The following is a 12,133-nucleotide window of genomic DNA, read 5'->3' as shown; positions in this document are numbered from 1 at the left end:
AGAAAGACTGAAATGCCTTGAACAGATTGTTAGAAATCTGGATGTTGCTGCTGAGCACTCACAAGGAAATGAGGAACATGTATTGGAAACTGGAGGAAGGGAGATCTTGTTCTGTTGGAAGAAAGCTTAGCAAATTTGTATCCTGAAGTGATATAAGAAGCAGGACTTGTAAGCAACAAATTTGGATATACAAAGTATGATAAAAAACTATGGTAAATGCTTAAATTAAAAAGAAAATTTATTCCAGTAAGTTGAATGGCTCATTCAAGGAAAAAACAGTTTTTGGAAAAAAACTGTTCCCAAAAAAGACCTGATGGCATATATACTAGATAAAGACATTAAACAAATGTCTTAAAGATGCTCAAAAAACTAAGGAAGATGTGGGAAAAGTCAATAAAACCATGTGTAAACAAAATGGAAATATTTAATGAAGGAAAAGAAAATCCAAAAAGAGACTGAAAGAAAAGTACAATAACTGCAAGAAAAAAGAGAAAAAAACACTAGAAGGCTTCAAGGGCAGATTTGAGCAGGCAGAAGAAAGAATCTGCGAAGATTAAGATATGACATTGGAAATTATCAAGTCTGAGGAACAGAAAGAAGAAAAATCATAGATAAGCAAACAGAGCCTAAGGACACCAGCAATTGGACCCACATACATATTGTGGGAGTCCCAGTAAAAGGAGAGAGGGAGAGAGAGAGAGAGAGAGAGAATTTGAGGAAATAATGGCTGAAAACTTCATGAAAAAGACATGAATATAACTACCAAAGAATCTCAAAAGACTCCAAGAGACCCACACTCAGATACATTGTCTTTCTTTCAAAAGACAAAGAAATGGAGAGAATCTTGAAACTAGCAAGAGAAAAGTAAATGATCACATACAAGGGATCCTTAATTAGATTATCAACATATTTCTCTTCAGAAACTTTGGATGTCAGATTTATATACTCAAAATGCTTTAAAAAAAGAACCTGTCAACTAGAGTCATATATCTGGCAAAAATATCCTTCAAAAGTGAGAGAGAAATTAAGATAATCCTAGATAAACAAAAGCTGAGTTAGTTAGTTACCCCTAAAGATGTCCTGCAAGAAATAGTTAATGAATTATGCACAGTGAAATGAAAGGACACTAGACGGTAACTTGAAGCCACACGGAGAAATAAACATCTCAATAAAGGTGAAATATAAAAGCTAGTATTACTGTAACAGAGATTTGTCACTGCAATTTTTGTTTTCTACATGATTTAATAGACTACTATATATATGGTAGAAAATAGTGTAAAAGCCAGTAATACTGTAATTTTGGTTTGTAACTCTAAATCTTTTCTACATATTTTAAGAGACAATGCATTTAAAAGAATTATTAGTTACTCTAATAGCAAAACTAGACAAGGACACTACAGGAAAAGGAAATTACAGGCCAAAATCTCTAATAACCATAGATGCAAAAATCCTCAACAAAAAATTAGCAAGCTGAATTCAACAATACATTAAGGATCATACGCTATGATCAAGGGGGATTTATTCCAGATCTGCAAATCAATCAGTGTGATACACTACATAAACAAAATCAGAGATAAAACTCATAGATCCTCAAAATAGATGAAGAAAAAGCATTTGACAAAGAAATACACTTATGATACAATTACTCAACAAATAGGTATAGAGGGAACATACCTCAATATAATAAAGGCCACATATGAGAAGCCCACAGCTGACATCATACTCAACAATGAAAAGATGAAAGCTTTTCCTCTAAAATCAAGAATAAGACAAGGATGTCCCCATTCTCATCACTTCTGTTCAACACAGTTTTGGAAGACCTAGCCACAGCAATTAGGCAAGAAAAAGAAATAAAACATGCGCAAATTGGAAAAAAAGAAGTGTAACTGTTACTATTTGTAGATGACATGCTACTACATATAGAAAACTGAAAACTCCATAAAAAATTATTAGAACTAATAAATTCAGTAAAGTTGCAGGACACAAAATCAACATACAAAAATCTGTTGCATTGCTATATGCTAATAATGAAGCATCATAAAGAGAAATTAAGAAAGCAATTCCATTTTCAACTGCATCAAAAAGAATAAAATACATAGGAATAAATTTAACCAAGGAGGTGAAGAATCTATATATTGAAAACTAGAAGACATTTATGAAAGAAATTCAAGAAGACATAAATAAATGGAGAGCCATTTTGTGCTCATGGAAAATTAATATTGCTAAAATGTTCATACTACCCAATGTAATCTATAGATTCAACGCAACCCCTATCAAAATTCCAATGATATATTTCACAGAAATAGAAAAAAAAAACCTAAAATTTGTATGGGACCAAAAAGACCCCAAATAGCCAAAGCAATTGTGAGAAAGAAGAACAAAGCTGAAGGCATATACGCTCCAATTTCAAACAGTATTACAAAGTTATACTAATTAAAACAGTATGGTATTGGCATAAAAACAGATACATTGATCAATGGAACAGAACAGAGAGGTCAGAAATAAACCGATACCTATAAGGCAAATTAATTTATCATAAAGGAGCCAAGAACATACCATGAGGAAAGGACAGTCCCTTCAATAAATGGTGTCGAGAAAATTGGACAGCCACATGCAAGAGAATAATACTAGATCACTATCTTATGCCATACCCCAAAATTAACCTGGAACCATAAAATTCCTAGAAGAAAACATAGGTGCTAAGCTCCTAGACCTAGGTCTTTGGCAATGATGTTTTTGATCTGACATGAAAAAAACAAAAAAAACACAACAAAAGCGAAAATAAAGAAGTGGGTCTACATCAAACTGAAAAGCTTCTGCACAGCAAAGAAAACCATCAACTAAATGGAAATGCAACCTACTGAATGAGAGTAAGTTACTGCAAATCATTTATCTAATAAGGGGTTAATATCCAAAATATATAAAGAACTCATACAACTCAATAGCAAAACAACAATCCAATTTAAAAATGGGCAGAGGATCTCAATATACATTTTTCCAGAGAAGACATACAAATGGCCAACAGATACATGAAAAGATGCGCAACATCATTAACTATCAGGGAAATGCAAATGGAAACCACAATGAGATATCCTCAGGTATGTTAGGATGGCTAATATCAAAAAGAAAAGAAATAACAAGGGTTGGTGAGGGTGTGGAGAAAGAAACCTTTGTGCACTGCTAGTGGGGATGTCAACAGAGAAAATAGTATGGAGGTTCCTCAAGAAAGTAAAAAAGGAACTACCATACAAGCCAGCAATTCCACTTTGGGGTATTTATTCAAAGAAAATGAAAACACTAATTGAAAAAGATTTATACACCTCTTGTTCAATGCAGCATTATTTACAATAGGCAAGAGATGGAAACAAAATACCGTGTTTCCCTGAAAATAAGACCTAGCCGGACCAATCAGCCTTAATGCGTCTTTTGGAGCAAAAATTAATATAAGACCCAGTAATATATATTATATTTATTATATTATATCATATTATATTATATTAATTATATTATATTATAAAGAACCGCTCTTTATATGAAGTTGTTCCTTACAGCTTATTTTAATATAAGACCAGGTATTTATAATATAATTAATATAATATAATGTAATATAATAAATATAATACTGGGTCTTATATTAATTTTTGCTCCAAAAGACGCATTAGGGCTGAATGGTCCGGCTAGGTCTTATTTTCAGGGAAACACGGTAAGTGACACTGGTAGATGAACGGATGAAGAAAATGTGATATATATACATGGAATATTACGTGGCCATAAGAATAAATGAAATCTTGCCATCTGTGACAACATGGATGGACACTGAGAGCATTATGCTAAGTGAAACAAGTCAGAGAAAGACAAATACCAGATAATTTCTCTTATATTAGGTCAGATAATTAAGTTCACGAACTCAGCCTACAAAAAGTGCTACATCCCTTATTGCTGAATATCACTACAGTCACCTTCAAAGTACTCCCCTTGGGAAGCTATGCATCAATGCCAGTGCCTAGTCCACCCTTCAAAGCAATTTTGGAACTCTTTTTCTGGAATGGCCATCAGAGCTGTCCTCGTATTACCCTTGATGTCCTGAATGTCATCAAAATGTCTTCCTTTCAATATTTCCTTTATCTTTGGGTAAAGAAAGAAGCAATGCGGGACCAGATCAGGTAAGTAGGGAGTGTGTTCCAATACAATTATTTGTTTACTGGCTAAAAACACAGACAGTGCTGTGTGAGCTGGTGCGTTGTTGTGATATAAGAACCATGAATTGCTGGCGAAAAGTTCAGGTTGTCTAACTTTTTCACGCAGCCTTTTCAGCACTTCCAAATAGTAAACTTGGTTACTGTTTGCCCAGTTGGTACAAATTCATAATGAATAATCCCTCTGATATCAAAAAAGGTTAGCAACATCGTTGCAGCAAGTTCGTGAACTTAACTGTCAGACCTTGTATCTATGATGTTAAAATTTTCAGGGAGGATGTGATTAGAAAGAGAATCTAAAAAGACTCCATAGGTGAACAATAACAACAAAAAAAGATTGAGAAACACTGTTCTAATCCCTCCTCCAGTAGGTCATTGTGAAAGTTAAATACTGACTCCAAATATAGAATCCACCTTGAGGTGACTAAACAATGCAGAGAAGAGTGGGCCTTTTGGAGCAAGGGACCCGGGAAGGGTCAAGGGAAGTTAGAAAATGAGGCATCAGGTACTGGCTCCACTACTTATATATTGTAGCTTTTGGAATGCTAATTTCTTCATTTACAACATAAACATGTTGTTAATATTAATGTTGTAGTTATCTTGTGACAATTAAATTTTAAAAAGTTGTGTGAAAAATGCTTTGCAAAACTATGGGGTCAGAAAACATTGGTTACTCGGGGCTGGAGTAAGGGGAAGGGCTGACTAAAAGGGGCATGAGGGAACTGTGTGGAAAGACGGAAATGGTGTGTATATTAATTGTGGTTGTGGTGCTATGACTGTATGACTGTCAAAACTCAGAACACTACACTAAAACGGATGTGTTTTACTCTACGTCAATCGTATCTCAAGAAACCCCACTTTTAAAAAAGTGTCTAGCAAACTATAAATAATCATATAAAGTTTTTTTATTATGCAGGGTAAGAGTCTAACTTTCAACAGTAACACGGTTAGTTTACACTGAACTTGCAACTAGCTAAAATTCTATAGTCATTTTCATAGGAATCACTACTAAACTAGGTTTTTCTAGTCCTGATCGCCCTTGAGAATCAAAGTTCAATGCTAAACAAAATTCACTACAAATATCAATTTGCTATGTTTCCATCCATTTTTCCACCTGTGATACAATCAAAGGATAAAATTTTTGTATTCTTCTGCAATCTTTTATTTCTAACCTTGATATTCAACATATTATTCTTCTCAGCTTTGTCTCATTGAATACTTTTATATGCATAAAGTCTTCTGTCTTAACCTAAGTCAATAAAAGGATTAAGTAGGTAAAGAATGAAGAGATAACCCATTTATAACCTCTCTTTGTACTGTCTTCACTTGATGGTCAGTACCTTAAGAATACGATTGTCCACCCAGGACCGACTGTACCTAATTACATTACCACTAGATTATATTGCCCCATCTTACCCACATTCATTCCATGCAAACATTACATCCTTAACTTATTATTTTGCAATTAAAAATTGCTGACATGCTGGGACATTCCCTCTTAGGTGCTCTTTGCAAAAAGAAAAATGAAATCTATTGAAAGCAATCACTAGAGGCCAGGCTTAAAAACCATTTTAAAAGGTGAAAGTTCCCAAATGTGTACTGGCTTAACTATTTATCTACTGTGATTTACCTATTTCATTTATATGTTCTGAATGAAAATTTAGTATAAATGAAAAGCTGGAAGATTTTTAAAAAATATAACATTCAGTAATAAATTTTCCAATGTTTCCTGGAATTAAGGTGAGGCAGTGGAATGAAAAATTTCCAGAACTGTTTTTGTACCTAGCTCCCTTCTTAAGAACTACTATGTTGGTGTTTCCAGGTATTCAATTTATATTATATATGCGAGCTTCCAGTTTTTTCCCCTCACATTGCAGATTTTATAAATAGTGCCGCTTATTAATCCAAGTGATGAGTTAGTCTTTTCTGCTTAAAAGTACCAATAGAAGATAAAACTTTCTAAATGAAAGTTCTAGACTACTACATGAAAAATTACCCAGTCATGTCTATATAATAATCAATATTTTGGGTAAATTGCAAAATTTTAAACAAATTATTCAGATATTTTCAAATATATAGATGTTTGACATCGAGTTACCAATCATTTGGGTGGATAAATAATTTTTGAAAATTTTATACTCTGACTAGGTTGTTTCAAACTATTTTAGGTACATGGTTTCAACCAAAATAGTGAAAAAGTAATAACTACTTATTATTCTTAAGAGTAGTTATCAAACCTGCAATGATAAAAAAATTAGATAGAAATTAATTGATAACTACATAAAAATTGGGATATTTTTATTGGCATTTTCTGAACAAGCATTTGTATGATAAAGGATTTTCTAAAGGAGGACAAATCAGTTCACTGCCTGTGAAAATGGAAGGATAAGAGGAAGAATTCAGCATTTGCACAATTCTCCAGAGGAGAAAGAAAAGAGGTGGGAAACACACTGGGAATGAGAGTCCCCAAAATTAAGGAGTTTAACTGCAATCTGAGTAAGGAGCAGCTGCTGCAGGGAGGCTCCAGAGTGGTGGAAGCAAAGGGTGATGTACTGGGTACATCACCAAGGAGTTGCTGCTGCTGCTATGTGTTTGTGTGTGTGTGTGTGTGAGTGTGTGTGTGTGTGTGTGTACATACATATACATGTATGCATCAAGCATATACATATGCATCAAGCGTGAAATAGTCATCTAAAAAGCTGTATATTTTGCATTTTTGATACAACTAGAAGTCAGTGAAATATTTATGGGCTATGTACCATTTATTCAGACTAACAACCTTTTTGTACACTGAAATGTGAGTGGATAATATTCTAAAATTGAAAACAACCTAAATGTTCATCAAGAGGGATAATAACAGTGAAATTTCAGAAAAAGAAATTAAAAAAAAATTCCTTTTGCAATTGCAACAAAAAAAATTATACCTAGGAATAAATTTAACAATGGATATAAAGAACATACATGCTGAAACTGACATTAATAAGACATTATTAAAAGAAACTGAAGAAGACACAAAGAAATAGAAACATATTCTGTCTTCATGAACTGGAAGAATCAATATAGTTAAAATAGCCATATCACCCAAAGCAATATACAGACTTAATGAAATCCCCATCAAAATGTCAATGTCATCAGATTTGTATAGAATCACAAAACACCCAACTAGTCAAAGCGATTCTGAGAAAAAAAGAACAAGGCTGGAGGTATCACACTCCTTGACTTCAATTTATACTACATAGCAACAATAATCAAAACAACATGGCACTGGCAAAAAAACAGACACACTGAACAACAGAACAGAATTGAGAACCCAGAAATAAACCCACATATATATGGACAGATAATTTTCAATAAAGGAGTGAAAAACATATAACAGAAAGAAAAGCCTTCTTCAATAATTAGTGCTGGGAAAATTGGAAAGCCACATGCAAAAAATAAAACAATACTGCTATCTGTCACCATATACCAAATTTAACTAAAAATGGATCAGACCTAAACATAAGACCTGAAACAATAAATTGAATAGAAGAAAGCATAGGTACTCAACTTATGAACCTTATGTTTCAGAGAGCATTTCATGAATTTCACCCCAAAAGCAAGGGAAGTAAAAGCAAAAATAAATGAATAGGATTATATCAAACTAAAAAGCCTCTGCACAGCAAAAGAAACCATCAACAAAACAAAGAGGCAACCAACCGAATGGGAAAAGATATTTGCAAATAACACCTCCAATAAGGGGCTAATATCCAAAATATATAATGAACTCCCACGACTCAACAACAAGAAAACAAACATCCAGTTAAATAATGAGCAGAGGATATGAACAGAAACTTCTCCCAAGAAGACATACAAACAGCGAACAGATATATGAAAAAATGCTCAACTTCACTACTATTAGGGAAATGCAAATCAAAACCACAATGAGATACCTACCACCTCACACCTGTTAGAATGGCTATTATCAACAAGACAAGTAATAACAAGTGTTGGAGAGGTTGTGGAAAAAAAGGAACCCTCATACACTGCTGGTGGGAATGTAAATTGGTACAGCCATTATGGAAAGCAGCCTCAAAAAATTAAGAATAGAATTACCACATGATCCAGCAATCCCTCTTCTGGGTATCTACCCAAAAGATCTGAAAACATTTATCAGTAAAGGTATACACGTATGTACCCCTAGCTTCACTGCAGCATTATTCATGGTGGCCAAGACATGGAAACAACCAAAGTGTCCTTCAATAGATGTCTGGATAAAGAACATGTGGTATATACATACAATGGAATATTACTTGGCAATAAGAAAAGATGAAATACTGCCATTTGTGACAACATGGATGGATCTTGAGATTATCATGCTAAGTGAAATAAGTCAGACAGAAAAAATTGAGAACCATATGACTTCATTTATATGAGGAATATAAAACTGAAAGCAACAAATGAATAAGACAAAAACTCATACACAGACAAGAGTTTAGTGGTTACCAGAGGGGATGGGGGGAAAGCGGTGGTAGAAGAGGGTAAAGGGGGTCAAATATATGGTGATGGAAGGAGAACTGACTCTGGTGGTGAACACACAAGGTATAGATAATACTTTATAGAACTGTACACTTGAAACCTTTATATCATTTTACTAACCAATGTCACCCCAATAAATAAAAATTTAAAAAATATCTAAAATTATAAATTACTAATGTTTTCATTTAACAACAACAACAACAAAAATGCATTTAACTATTGAATGAAAAGACAGACGGGCCAAGATTTGTAATGGAATAAAATGGTCCATAGGATTTAAAGATGTTTGAGTTAATTGGTTTTAGAGAAAAAGCAATCTAATAATATATTGGCAATTCTTTTTGTTTTTATTTAGGGTGCTGTGTTTCTTCTCTTTTAATTTAAAAGAAACTAAGTAAAGTTCTCCTGGAAACTTAAAAAGCCAACAACAAAGGAATACTACAATAACACAATCGTGGTGTATAGATTAATGTTTGCTTACACAGAAAATTGTTCATAGCATGTTATTTAAATAATAAATTTAGTAACAGAATAGCAAGTTGAGTATTTCTCTTATGCAAAATGCCTTTAAGTCTCTGTGTAGAGATTTCTAAAAAGATACTCAGAAAAATGTAAATAGCAATGGGTCATTGGTTAATTTTTATCTTTTCTTTTTGCCATTTTTGGTATTATTTTAGTTAGAAGGAGCAAGTGCTATTTTAATGAAACTAATAATGTTGCTTTAAAATTTTTTAAAGTGATTAAAGGATATGCTTCTCTGAAGCGTAATAATCTGATAACAGTAACATTACCTCACCCAGACCAAACAAACAACGTTTAATCAGATGTTCCCTTGTTGTACTGCAACACGTTGGCCACCCAGAGAGATTACTAATACTTTAACAGTTTCATTTGAAACCTTTTTAGTAGGATGAGATAATAATTTCACACCACTGTTACCTCTAGCAAAAACAATTGTCATTAGTAAAAAGGCAGTAATAAACATCAAACTATATACTTCACATAAATAATTTTTTATGAAAAAGTAAACAAAAATATGTTATATGAGAGATAAGAAAGTCTCTTGCACCTGTGAGAAATAAATGGCATGCCTACATGTGACTCTTTGGAAAGATATTTGACCTGTATACTCTTAGATCAACTAAATTAAAATCAGTTCCCTTATAGTACTGAAAATTAATTTCATATCAAAATTTTGTTACATAGTATGATTAACCTTAATAAAAAAATATGTCTCTACTGAATAAGTAATACTAATGGGTAAGCATATTCTTTCTACCTCTATAGAATGGTTGCAAATTTCCCTAGAATGATAGTGAGACCAGGGTCTTCTTTCAAAAGTTTTTTTTAAAAACATAATTTCATAGCTTCTTGTTTATAGTTTTGAAGGACCAGACAGTCTGTTAGTTGGTGCTAAAACTTATAAATAACATGGTAAAATACCTATATCATTTGAAACTTACCATAATGACATCAAGGGTATTTCAAGCTTGTAGACATCCACATTTATTTAATAGGTACAAGTGGTAAATGAGTCATCTGATGGGCGAGCCAATGAATAAATGAGTGCTTAGTGTAAACTGTTTGGCGTACAGTACCCTCCTCAGGCACGTCCCAGTGAACAATAACACCAATGAAAACGCAGCTGTAAACAACTTATCCATGTGCCAGAAAACTCAAGAGGTTTGACTTCCATTCAACACAAACAAAAACTTCCTGAGCAGTCAATAAGAAATGAAAGTAGTTGCAATCTGCCTACGTAGGGTAGGCAACAGGATATAGTGGACTTGAATATCTTTCATATGACTGAGACCAACCAGAACAGTTAATTTAATGAATCTATAAACAGGGGATCCAACAAATATTTACTAAGCACTTGTTTTATTTGCTGATGGGAAGTGCTTCAGACAGTACCAAGACTAATGGCAAGAGAGTCCCAGCCCTAAAGGAACTCATACAATGGGGTGAGGGGAAAGATAATTATATAAAAATCATAATTAGTAGACTATTTCCATAAGAAAGGTGCAAAATAATGCAAGATAGGTCACAATAGGTACAAATTGTGTATTTTTTGAGGTGGCTTGTCTATTTATTTGGGGGTTAAAAAGTATTGTTATTTTTAGGAAAAGTATCCTAGGGGAGACAGTATTTGATACAGGACTTAAAGACTAAGTAACATAATTAATACATCTACGTTCTTCTGGAATCTCTTTACAGAGAGCACCAACTAGTAGGCATTGTGAATCATGAAACTAACATGTATTCTTCTCCCTCAACAAAATATTTACCAGAATATCTACAAAGATGTATTTGCATGCTACATTATAAAGGTCAGATATTGGGGACAGAATGGAAAGTAAACAGCAATTCATTTAGAACGTTATGGAGGAAGGAAAAATGTTCATATTTTGTGGATACATAACACACTGAAAATAAAGCTGAATATGGGCAAAACTACCTTATGTCAAGACTTTTTAAAAAAAAGATGTGCCAAAAAATCCATAAAATTTACCATATTAATCATTTTTAAGAGTAGTGCTTGGTAGTGAGTGCTAAGTATAATTACATTGTGAAGCAGTTCTCCAGAACATTTTCATCCTGCAAAACTTAAATTCTATAACCAATAAACAACAACTCACCTTTTCCCTCACTGCCCAGCTCCTGGCAACCACCATTCTACCTTTTGTTTCTATGAATTTGAATAGATACCTCATATAACTGGAATCATACAAGACACATCACAAAGTATCCGTCTTTTTGTGACTGGCTTATTTCACTTAACATAATGTCCTCCAGGTTCACCCATGTTGTAGCTTGTGACGGGATTGCCTTCCTTTTTAAGGCTGAATAATATTCCCTTGCATGTATACACCATATTTTGTTTACCCTTTCATCAATGGATGGACACATGGGTTGTTTCCACCTCTTAGCTATTGTGAATAATGCTGTGAACATGGGTATAAAAATATCTTGAGACCCTACTTTCAATTCTTTTAGATAAATACCCAGAAGTAGGATGACTACCATATAGTTCTATTTTTAATTTTTGAGGAACAGTGTGAAGACCTTTCATGTACTTTTTGACTACTAATGTAGTTTTCAAACTGGACTATCTATTAAATTTTAATTAGAGTATTAGTATAGTATAGATTAATTCTGGGTACTTGTTTTCCCAAAATAAACATTAGATTCTTGTGGGCTATGTCCCTCTCTCCTTTTCCTAGAGAATTAGAAACAAAACATAGCCTTTGTATTCACTTATTCAACACATACATATTGAGGGCCTACTATGTGTTAGGCATCATATACTAGGCATTGGCACCAGATCAAAACAAAACAAAAGTGAAGTTCCCACTTGTCCCTTCTCGCCTCTGGCCTTTTTCTTGTTATAATAAAGGAATTACAGCTTTAGGGGGCCATGG

The 12,133-nt window shown here is 33.4% G+C and overlaps 1 protein-coding gene across 5 annotated transcripts in view; it reads right to left on the bottom strand.

The window, feature by feature from the left end:
- Window positions 1-12,133, bottom strand: part of FAM13A (family with sequence similarity 13 member A) — a 284,430-nt gene that overhangs the window by 178,710 nt on the left and 93,587 nt on the right. The window lies entirely within an intron of this gene.

This window comes from Rhinolophus sinicus, linkage group LG02 (assembly GCF_036562045.2).
Source record: "Rhinolophus sinicus isolate RSC01 linkage group LG02, ASM3656204v1, whole genome shotgun sequence".
Taxonomy (NCBI): Eukaryota; Metazoa; Chordata; class Mammalia; order Chiroptera; family Rhinolophidae; genus Rhinolophus; species Rhinolophus sinicus.
The sequence above is the reverse complement of the archived record's forward strand: the minus strand, read 5'-3'. Positions and strand labels throughout refer to the sequence as shown.